Genomic DNA, 12,720 nt, shown 5'->3' on the forward strand with positions numbered 1-12,720 from the left:
GGACTATGTAGTTAACTAGCGGGAATTTGGACTATTAGGGCCCCTAGCGGGCACTTGGACTATATTGGTTAACGAATGGGCACTTGGACCATGTAGGTAACCTAGTGGTCACTTGAACTGTCTAGGTTACCTAGCGGGCACTTAGACTATGTAGGTTAACTAGCGGGCACATGGACTATCTAGGTTAAGTAGCGGGCCCTTGGATGATGTAGGTTAACTAGAGGGCCCTTGCACTATGTAGGTTAACTAGCGGGCACTTGGACTATCTAGGTTAACTAGCGAGCACTTGGACTATCTAGGTTAACTAGCGGGCATTTGGACTATGAGGGCCCCTAGCGGGCACTTGGACTACATTGGTTAACGAATGGGCACTTGGACCATGTAGGTAACCTAGTGGTCACTTGAACTGTCTAGGCTTCCTAGCGGGCACTTAGACTATGTAGGTTAACTAGCGGGCATTTGGACTATCTAGGTTAAGTAGCGGGCCCTTGGACGAAGGAGGTTAACTAGAGGGCCCTTGCACTATGTAGGTTAACTAGCGGGCACTTGGACTATCTAGGTTAACTAGCGAGCACTTGGACTATCTAGGTTAACTAGCGGGCATTTGGGCTATTAGGGCCCCTAGCGGGCAATTGGACTATATTGGTTAACGAATGGGCACTTAGACCATGTAGGTAACCTAGTGGTCACTTGAACTGTCTAGGTTACCTAGCGGGCACTTAGACTATGTAGGTTAACTAGCAGGCACTTGGACTATCTAGGTTAAGTAGCGGGCCCTTGGACGATGTAGGTTAACTAGCGGGCCCTTGCACTATGTAGGTTAACTAGCGGGCCCATGGATTATGTAGGTTTACTAGCAGGCACTTGGACTATCTACGTTAACTAGCGGGCACTTGGACTATGTAGTTTCCCTAGCGGGCATTTGGACAATTTAGGTTACCTAGCGGGCACTTGGACTATGTAGGTTACCTACCGGGCACTTGGACTATCTAGGTTACCTAGCAGGCACTTTGACTATCTAGGTTAACTAACGGGTTCTTGGACTATGTAGGTTGCCAAGTGGGCACTTGGATTATGTAGGTTCCCTATCGGGCATTTGGACTATTTAGGTTACCTAGCGGGCACTTGGACTATCTAGGTTACCTAGCAGGCACTTTGACTACCTATGTTAACTAACGGGTTCTTGGACTATGTAGGTTGCCTAGTGGGCACTTGGATTATGTAGGTTCCCTATCGGGCACTTGGACTATGTAGGTTAACTACCGGGCACTTGGACTGTCTAGGTTACCTAGTGGGCACTTGGATTATCTAGGTTAACAAACGGGCATTTGGACTATGTAGGTTACCTAGCCGCCACTTGGACTATCTAGGTTAGCTAACAGGCACTTGCACTATCTAGGTTCCCTAGCGGGCACTTGTAATATCTAGGTTACCTAGCTGGCACTTGTTCTATGTTGGTCAACTAGCGGGCCCTTGAACTATGTAGGTTAGCCAACGGGGACTTGGATTATGTAGGTTAACTAGCGGGACCTTGGAATATGTAGGTTAAGTAGCGGACACTTGCACTATGAAGATTAATTAGCGGGCCCATGGACTATGTAGGTTTACTAGTGGGCCCTTGGACTATCTAGGTTCCCTAAAGGGCACTTGCACTATCTAGGTTACCTAGCGGGCACTTGGATTATGTAGGCTAACTAGGGGGCCCTTGGACGATCTAGGTTACCTAGCGGGTACTTGAACTATCTAGGTTAACTAGCGGGCACTTGCACTATCTATGTTACCTTGCGGGCACTTGGACTATGTACGTTCCCTAGCGGCACTTGGCCTATCTATGTCAACTAGCGGGCACTTGGAATATGTAGGTTAACTAGCGGGCCCTTCGACTATGTAGATTCCCTAGCGTGCACTTGGACTATGTAGGTTCCCTAGCGGGCACTTGGACTATCTAGGTTAACTAGCTTGCACTTGGACTAGCTAGGTTCCCTAGCGGGCACTTGTACTATGTAGGTTAATTAGCGGACACTTGGACGATCTAGGTTAACTAGCGGGTACTTGGATTATGTAGGTTAACTAGCGGGCCCTTGAACTATGTAGATTAACTAGCGGCACTTGGACTATCTACATTAACTAGCGGGCCCTTCGACTATGTAGATTCCCTAGCGTGCACTTGGACTATGTAGGTTCCCTAGCGGGCACTTGGACTCTGTATGTTCCCTAGGGACACTTGAACTATGTAAGTTAACTACCGGGCACTTGGACTATGTAGGTTAACTAGCGGGCCCTTGGACTATCTAGGTTACCTAGCGGGCACTTGGACTATGTAGGTTAACTACCGGGCACTTGCACTATCTAGGTTACCGAACGCGCATTTGGACTATGTAGGTAAACTAGCGGGCACTTGGATAGTCTAGGTTACCTAGCGGGCTCTTGGACTTCTAGGTTAACGAACGGGCACTTGGACTATGTCTGTTGCATAGCGGACAATTGGACTACCTAGGTTAGGTAACGGGCACTTGGACTATCTAGGTTTCTTAGCGGTCACTTGGACTATCTAGGTTAACTAGCATGCACTTGGAATATCTAGGTTTCTTAGCGGGTACTTGGACTATGTAGGGTAACTAGCGGACCCTTGGACTATGTAGATTAACTAGCGGCACTTGGACTATCTAGGTTTAGTAGAGGGCGCTTGGACTATGTAGGTTCCCTGGCGGGCATTTGGACTATATAGGTTACCTAACAGGCACTTGGACTATGTAGGTAACCTAGCAGGCACTTGGACAGTCTAGCTTACCTAGCTGGCACTTGGACTATGTAGGTCAACTAGTGGGCCCTTGGACTATCTAGGTTAGCTAACGGGCACTTAGATTATGTAGGTTACCTAGCGGTCACTTGGAGTATGTAGGGTAACTAGGGGGCCCTTGGACAATCTAGGTTACCAGCCGGTACTTGAACTATCTAGGTTAACTAGCGGGCATTTGGACTATATAGGTTACCTAGCGGGCACTTGGACTTTCTATGTTAACTAGCGGGCACTTGGAATATGTAGGTTAACTAGCGGCACTTGCACTATGTAGGTTACCTAGCAGGCACTTGGACTATCTAGGTTAACTAGCGTGCACTTGGACTATGTAGGTTCCTTACCGGGCACTTGGACTATCTAGGTTGCCTAGCTGGCACTTGAACTATGTAGGTTAACTAGCGTGCCCTTGGACTATCTAGGTTACGTAGCGGGCACTTGGTATATAGGTTAACTAGCGGGCACTTGGACTATGTAGGTTAACTAGAGGACACTTGGACTATCTAGGTTAACAAGTGGGCCCTTGGACTATGTAGGTTAACTAGCAGGCACTTGGACAATCTAGGTTAACTAGCGGGCACTTTGACTATCTAGGTTAACTAGCGGGCACTTGGACTATCAAAGTTAACAAGTGAGCCCTTGGACTATGTAGGTTACCTAGCGGGCACTTGGACTATATAGGTTACCTAGCAGGCACTTGGACTATGTAGGTTACCTAGTGGGCACTTGGACTATCTAGGTTAACGAACGAGCACTTGGAATATGCAGGTAACCTAGCGGGCACTTGGACTGCTAGGTTTCCTAGCGGGCACTTGGACTTCTAGGATAACGAACGGGCTCTTGGACTATGTAGGTTGCCTAGCGGGCACTTGGACTATCTAGGTTAGGTAACGGGCACTTGGATTATCTATGTTACCTCGTGGGAACTTGGACAATGTAAGTTACCTAGCGGGCACATGGACTATCTAGGTTACCTAACGGGCACTTTGACTATCTAGGTTACATAGCGGGCACTTGGACTATGTAGGTTAACTAGCGAGCATTGGACTCTAAGTTACCTAGCGGGCACTTGGACTATCTAGGTTACCTAGCGGGCACTTGGACTATCTAGGTTACCTAGCGGGCCCTTGGACCATCTAGGTTAACGAACGGGCACTTCGACTATGTAGGTAACCTAGCGGGCACTTGGACAGTCTAGGTCACCTAGAGGGCACTTGGACTATGTAGGCTAACTAGGGGGCCCTTGGACGATCTAGGTTACCTAGCGGGTACTTGAACTATCTAGGTTAACTAGCGGGCACTTGCACTATCTATGTTACCTTGCGGGCACTTGGACTATGTACGTTCCCTAGCGGGCACTTGGACTATCTATGTCAACTAGCGGGCACTTGGAATATGTAGGTTAACTAGCGGGCCCTTCGACTATGTAGATTCCCTAGCGTGCACTTGGACTATGTAGGTTCCCTAGCGCGCACTTGGACTATCTAGGTTAACTAGCTTGCACTTGGACTAGCTAGGTTCCCTAGCGGGCACTTGTACTATGTAGGTTAATTAGCGGACACTTGGACGATCTAGGTTAACTAGCGGGTACTTGGATTATGTAGGTTAACTAGAGGGCCCTTGAACTATGTAGATTAACTAGCGGCACTTGGACTATCTACATTAACTAGCGGGCCCTTCGACTATGTAGATTCCCTAGCGTGCACTTGGACTATGTAGGTTCCCTAGCGGGCACTTGGACTCTGTATGTTCCCTAGGGACACTTGAACTATGTAAGTTAACTACCAGGCACTTGGACTATGTAGGTTAACTAGCGGGCCCTTGGACTATCTAGGTTACCTAGCGGGCACTTGGACTATGTAGGTTAACTACCGGGCACTTGCACTATCTAGGTTACCGAACGGGCATTTGGACTATGTAGGTAACCTAGCGGGCACTTGGATAGTCTAGGTTACCTAGCGGGGACTTGGACTTCTAGGTTAACGAACGGGCACTTGGACTATGTATGTTGCATAGCGGGCAATTGGACTATCTAGGTTAGGTAACGGGCACTTGGACTATCTAGGTTTCTTTGCGGGCACTTGGACTATCTAGGTTAACTAGCATGCACTTGGAATATCTAGGTTTCTTAGCGGGTACTTGGACTATGTAAGGTAACTAGCGGACCCTTGGACTATGTAGATTAACTAGCGGCACATGGACTATCTAGGTTTAGTAGAGGGCGCTTGGACTATGTAGGTTCCCTAGCGGGCATTTGGACTATATAGGTTACCTAGCAGGCACTTGGACTATGTAGGTTACCTAGCGGGCACTTGGACTATCTAGGTTACCAAGCGGGCCCTTGGACTATGTAGGTTTCCTAGCGGGCACTTGGACTATCTAGGTTAACGAACGGGCACTTAGACTATGTAGGTAACCTAGCAGGCACTTGGACAGTATAGCTTACCTAGCTGGCAGTTGGACTATGTAGGCCAACTAGTGGGCCCTTGGATTATCTAGGTTAGCTAACGGGCACTTAGATTATGTAGGTTACCTAGCGGGCACTTGGAGTATGTAGGCTAACTAGGGGGCCCTTGGACGATCTAGGTTACCAGCCGGTACTTGAACTATCTAGGTTAACTAGCGGGCACTTGCACTATCTAGGTTACCTAGTGGGCACTTGGACTATGTAAGTTCCCTAGCGGGCACTTGGACTGTCTATGTTAACTAGCGGGCACTTGGAATATGTAGGTTAACTAGCGGCACTTGCACTATGTAGGTTACCTAGCAGGCACTTGGACTATCTAGGTTAACTAGCGTGCACTTGGACTATGTAGGTTCCTTACCGGGCACTTGGACTATCTAGGTTGCCTAGCGGGCACTTGAACTATGTAGGTTAACTAGCGTGCCCTTGGACTATCTAGGTTACGTAGCGGGCACTTGGTATATAGGTTAACTAGCGGGCACTTGGACTATGTAGGTTAACTAGAGGACACTTGGACTATCTAGGTTAACAAGTGGGCCCTTGGACTATGTAGGTTAACTAGCAGGCACTTGGACAATCTAGGTTAACTAGCGGGCACTTGGACCATCTAGGTTAACTAGCGGGCACTTGGACTATCAAAGTTAACAAGTGAGCCCTTGGACTATGTAGGTTACCTAGCGGGCACTTGGACTATATAGGTTACCTAGCGGGCACTTGGACTATGTAGGTTACCTAGTGGGCACTTGGACTATCTAGGTTAACGAACGAGCACTTGGAATATGCAGGTAACCTAGCGGGCACTTGGACTGTCTAGGTTTCCTAGCGGGCACTTGGACTTCTAGGTTAACGAACGGGCTCTTGGACTATGTAGGTTGCCTAGCGGGCACTTGGACTATCTAGGTTAGGTAACGGGCACTTGGATTATCTAGGTTACCTAGTGGGAACTTGGACAATGTAAGTTACCTAGCGGGCACATGGACTATCTAGGTTACCTAACGGGCACTTTGACTATCTAGGTTACATAGCGGGCACTTGGACTATGTAGGTAAACTAGCGAGCATTGGACTCTAAGTTACCTAGCGGGCACTTGGACTATCTAGGTTACCTAGCGGGCACTTGGACTATCTAGGTTACCTAGCGGGCCCTTGGACTATCTAGGTTACCTAGCGGGCACTTGGACTATCTAGGTTACCTAGCGGGCCCTTGGACTATCTAGGTTAACGAACGGGCACTTCGACTATGTAGGTAAACTAGCGGGCACTTGGACAGTCTAGGTTACCTAGAGGGCACTTGGCCTATCTAGGTTAACGAACGGGCACTTGGACTATGTAGGTTACCTAGCGGACCCTTGGACTATGTAGGATCCCTTCGGACATTTGGACTACTTAGGTTAACTAGTGGGCACTTGGACTATCTAGGTTAACTAGCGGGCACTTGGACTATCTAGGTCAACTATCGGGCCCTTGTACTATGTAGGTTAACTAGCGAGCACTTGGACAGTCTAGGTTAACTAGCGGACCTTGGACTATGTAGGTTAACTAGCGGGCCCTTGGACTATGGAGGTTAACTAGCCGTCACTTGGAAGATCTAGGTTAACTAGAGGGCACTTGGACTGTCTCGGTTACCTAGCTGGCACTTGAACTATCTACGTTGCCTAGCGGTTTCCTGGAGTATGTAGGTTTCCTAGCGGGCTGTTGGACTATCTAGGTTACCTAGCAGGCACTTGGACTATCTAGGTTAACTAGCGAGCCCTTGGACTATCTAGGTTAACAAGGGGCACTAGGACTATGTAGGTTCCCTATCGGGCACTTGGAGAATGTAGGTTAACTAGGGGCACTAGGACTATGTAGGTTACCTAGCGGGCCCTTGGACTATCTAGGTTACCTAGCAGGCATTTGGATTATGTAGGCTCCCTAGCGGTCATTTGGACTATAAAGATTACCTAGCGGGCAATTAGACTTTGTAGGTTATCTAGCAGGCACTTGGACTCTCTAGGTTAACTAGCGGGCACTTGGACTATGTAGTTTCCCTAGCGGGCATTTGGACTATTTAGGTTACCATCGGGAACTTGGACTATGTAGGTTACCTAGCGGGCACTTGGACTATGTAGGTTCCCTAGCGGGCACTTGGACTATGTAGGTTCCCTATCGGGCACTTGGAAAATGTAGGTTAACTAGGGGGCACTAGGACTATGTAGGTTACCTAGCGGGCCCTTAGACTATCTAGGTTACCTAGCGAGCATTTGGACTATGTAGGCTCCCTAGCGGTCATTTGGACTATATAGATTACCTAGCGGGAACTTAGACTTGTACGTTACCTAGCGGGCACTTGGACTATCTAGATTACCTAGCTGGCACTTCAACTATCTACGTTACCTAGCGGGAACTTGGAGTATGTAGGTTACCTACCGGGTTGTTGGACTATCTAAGTTACCTAGCGTGCACTTGGACTATGTAGGTTCCCTAGCGCGCACTTGGACTATCTAGGTTAACTAGCTTGCACTTGGACTAGCTAGGTTCCCTAGCGGGCACTTGTACTATGTAGGTTAATTAGTGGACACTTGGACGATCTAGGTTAACTAGCGGGTACTTGGATTATGTAGGTTAACTAGCGGGCCCTTGAACTATGTAGATTAACTAGCGGCACTTGGACTATCTACATTAACTAGCGGGCCCTTCGACTATGTAGATTCCCTAACGTGCACTTAGACTATGTAGTTTCCCTAGCGGGCACTTGGACTCTGTATGTTCCCTAGGGACACTTGAACTATGTAAGTTAACTACCGGGCACTTGGACTATGTAGGTTAACTAGCGGACCCTTGGACTATGTAGATTAACTAGCGGCACTTGGACTATCTAGGTTTAGTAGAGGGCGCTTGGACTATGTAGGTTCCCTAGCGGGCATTTGGACTATATAGGTTACCTAGCAGGCACTTGGACTATGTAGGTTACCTAGCGGGCACTTGGACTATCTAGGTTACCAAGCGGGCCCTTGGACTATGTAGGTTTCCTAGCGGGCACTTGGACTATCTAGGTTAACGAACGGGCACTTAGACTATGTAGGTAACCTAGCAGGCACTTGGACAGTCTAGGTTACCTAGCTGGCAGTTGGACTATGTAGGCCAACTAGTGGGCCCTTGGATTATCTAGGTTAGCTAACGGGCACTTAGATTATGTAGGTTACCTAGCGGGCACTTGGAGTATGTAGGCTAACTAGGGGGCCCTTGGACGATCTAGGTTACCAGCCGGTACTTGAACTATCTAGGTTAACTAGCGGGCACTTGCACTATCTAGGTTACCTAGTGGGCACTTGGACTATGTAAGTTCCCTAGCGGGCACTTGGACTGTCTATGTTAACTAGCGGGCACTTGGAATATGTAGGTTAACTAGCGGCACTTGCACTATGTAGGTTACCTAGCAGGCACTTGGACTATCTAGGTTAACTAGCGTGCACTTGGACTATGTAGGTTCCTTACCGGGCACTTGGACTATCTAGGTTGCCTAGCGGGCACTTGAACTATGTAGGTTAACTAGCGTGGCCTTGACTATCTAGGTTACGTAGCGGGCACTTGGTATATAGGTTAACTAGCGGGCACTTGGACTATGTAGGTTAACTAGAGGACACTTGGACTATCTAGGTTAACAAGTGGGCCCTTGGAATATGTAGGTTAACTAGCAGGCACTTGGACAATCTAGGTTAACTAGCGGGCACTTGGACCATCTAGGTTAACTAGCGGGCACTTGGACTATCAAAGTTAACAAGTGAGCCCTTGGACTATGTAGGTTACCTAGCGGGCACTTGGACTATATAGGTTACCTAGCGGGCACTTGGACTATGTAGGTTACCTAGTGGGCACTTGGACTATCTAGGTTAACTAACGAGCACTTGGAATATGCAGGTAACCTAGCGGGCACTTGGACTGTCTAGGTTTCCTAGCGGGCACTTGGACTTCTAGGTTAACGAACGGGCTCTTGGACTATGTAGGTTGCCTAGCGGGCACTTGGACTATCTAGGTTAGGTAACGGGCACTTGGATTATCTAGGTTACCTAGTGGGAACTTGGACAATGTAAGTTACCTAGCGGGCACATGGACTATCTAGGTTACCTAACGGGCACTTTGACTATCTAGGTTACATAGCGGGCACTTGGACTATGTAGGTTAACTAGCGAGCATTGGACTCTAAGTTACCTAGCGGGCACTTGGACTATCTAGGTTACCTAGCGGGCACTTGGACTATCTAGGTTACTTAGCGGGCCCTTGGACTATCTAGGTTACCTAGCGGGCACTTGGACTATCTAGGTTACCTAGCGGGCCCTTGGACTATCTAGGTTAACGAACGGGCACTTCGACTATGTAGGTAAACTAGCGGGCACTTGGACAGTCTAGGTTACCTAGAGGGCACTTGGCCTATCTAGGTTAACGAACGGGCACTTGGACTATGTAGGTTACCTAGCGGACACTTGGACTATGTAGGATCCCTTCGGACATTTGGACTACTTAGGTTAACTAGTGGGCACTTGGACTATCTAGGTTAACTAGCGGGCACTTGGACTATCTAGGTCAACTATCGGGCCCTTGTACTATGTAGGTTAACTAGCGAGCACTTGGACAGTCTAGGTTAACTAGCGGACCTTGGACTATGTAGGTTAACTAGCGGGCCCTTGGACTATGGAGGTTAACTAGCCGTCACTTGGAAGATCTAGGTTAACTAGAGGGCACTTGGACTGTCTCGGTTACCTAGCTGGCACTTGAACTATCTACGTTGCCTAGCGGTTTCCTGGAGTATGTAGGTTTCCTAGCGGGCTGTTGGACTATCTAGGTTACCTAGCAGGCACTTGGACTATCTAGGTTAACTAGCGAGCCCTTGGACTATCTAGGTTAACAAGGGGCACTAGGACTATGTAGGTTCCCTATCGGGCACTTGGAGAATGTAGGTTAACTAGGGGCACTAGGACTATGTAGGTTACCTAGCGGGCCCTTGGACTATCTAGGTTACCTAGCAGGCATTTGGATTATGTAGGCTCCCTAGCGGTCATTTGGACTATAAAGATTACCTAGCGGGCAATTAGACTTTGTAGGTTATCTAGCAGGCACTTGGACTCTCTAGGTTAACTAGCGGGCACTTGGACTATGTAGTTTCCCTAGCGGGCATTTGGACTATTTAGGTTACCATCGGGAACTTGGACTATGTAGGTTACCTAGCGGGCACTTGGACTATGTAGGTTCCCTAGCGGGCACTTGGACTATGTAGGTTCCCTATCGGGCACTTGGAAAATGTAGGTTAACTAGGGGGCACTAGGACTATGTAGGTTACCTAGCGGGCCCTTAGACTATCTAGGTTACCTAGCGAGCATTTGGACTATGTAGGCTCCATAGCGGTCATTTGGACTATATAGATTACCTAGCGGGAACTTAGACTTGTAGGTTACCTAGCGGGCACTTGGACTATCTAGATTACCTAGCTGGCACTTCAACTATCTACGTTACCTAGCGGGAACTTGGAGTATGTAGGTTACCTACCGGGTTGTTGGACTATCTATGTTACCTAGCGGGCACTGGGACTATCTAGGTTAACTAACGGGCACTTGGACTATGTAGGTTCCCTAGTGGGCCAATGGACTATGTAAGTTCCCTAGCGGGCACTTGGACTATGTGAGTTCCCTAGCGGGCATTTGGACTATCTAGGTTACCTAACGGGCACTTGGATTATTTAGGTTCCATAGCGGGCACTTGGATTATGTAGTTTCCCTATAGGGCACTTGAACTATGTAGGTTAACTAGCGGGCATTTGGACTATGTAGGTTACCTAGCGGGCACTTGGACTATGTAGGTTCCCTATCGGGCACTTGGAGAATGTAGGTTAACTAGGGGGCATTAGGACAATGTAGGTTACCTAGCGGGCCCTTGGACTATCTAGGTTACCTAGGGGGAACCTGGACAATATAGGTTACCTAGCGGGCACTTGGACTATCTAGGTTAACTAGCGGACACTTGGACTATGTACGTTCCCTAGCGGGCACTTATACTATCTACGTTACATAGCGGGTACTTGGACTAGGTAGGTTCCCTAGTGGGCACTTGGTCTATCTAGTTTAACTAGCGGGCACTTGGACTATTTAGGTTAACCAGCGAGCACTTGGACTATCTAGGTTAACTAGCGAGCATTTGGACTATTAGGGCCCCTAGCGGGCACTTGGACTATATTGGTTAATGAATGGGCACTTGGTACATGTAGGTAACCTAGTGGTCACTTGAACTGTCTAGGTTACCTAGCGGGCACTAGGACTATGTAGGTTCCCTATCGGGCACTTGGAGAATGTAGGTTAACAAGGGGCACTAGGACTATGTAGGTTCCCTATCGGGCACTTGGAGAATGTAGGTTCACTAGGGGCACTAGGACTATGTAGGTTACCTAGCGCGCCCTCGGACTATCTAGGTTACCTAGCAGGTATTTGGATTATGTAGGCTCCCTAGCGGGCATTAGGACTATATAGATTACCTAGCGGGCAATTACACTTTGTAGGTTATCTAGCAGGCACTGGTACTATCTAGGTTAACTAGCGGGCACTTGGACTATGTAGTTTCCCTAGCGGGCATTTGGACTATTTAGGTTACCATCGGGAACTTGGACTTTGTAGGTTACCTAGCGGGCACTTGGACTATCTAGGTTACCTAGCAGGCACTTTGACTATCTAGGTTAACTAAGGGGCACTTGGACTATGTAGGTTCCCTATCGGGCACTTGGAGAATGTAGGTTAACTAGGGGGCATTAGGACAATGTAGGTTACCTAGCGGGCCCTTGGACTATCTAGGTTACCTTAGGGGAACCTGGACAATATAGGTTACCTAGCGGGCACTTGGACTATCTAGGTTAACTAGCGGACACTTGGACTATGTACGTTACCTAGCGGGCACTTGGACTATGTACGTTTCCTAGCGGGTACTTGGACTAGGTAGGTTCCCTAGCGGGCACTTGGTCTATCTAAGTTAACTAGCGGGCACTTGGACTATCTAGGTTAACTAGCGAGCACTTGGACTATCTAGGTTAACTAGCGGGCATTTGGACTATTAGGGCCCCTAGCGGGCACTTGGACTATATTGGTTAACGAATGGGCACTTGGACCATGTAGGTAACCTAGTGGTCACTTGAACTGTCTAGGTTACGTAGCGGGCACTTAGACTATGTAGGTTAACTAGCGGGCACTTGGACTATCTAGGTTAAGTAGCGGGCCCTTGGACGATGTAGGTTAACTAGAGGGCCCTTGCACTATGTAGGTTAACTAGCGGGCACTTGGACTATCTAGGTTAACTAGCGGGCATTTGGACTATTAGGGCCCCTAGCGGGCACTTGGACTATATTGGTTAACGAATGGGCACTTGGACCATGTAGGTAACCTAGTAGTCACTTGAACTGTCTAGGTTACCTAGCGGGCACTTAGACTATGTAGGTTAACTAG

The sequence above is a fragment of the Tenrec ecaudatus genome, chromosome 1, assembly GCF_050624435.1.
Source record: "Tenrec ecaudatus isolate mTenEca1 chromosome 1, mTenEca1.hap1, whole genome shotgun sequence".
Classification (NCBI taxonomy): Eukaryota; Metazoa; Chordata; class Mammalia; order Afrosoricida; family Tenrecidae; genus Tenrec; species Tenrec ecaudatus.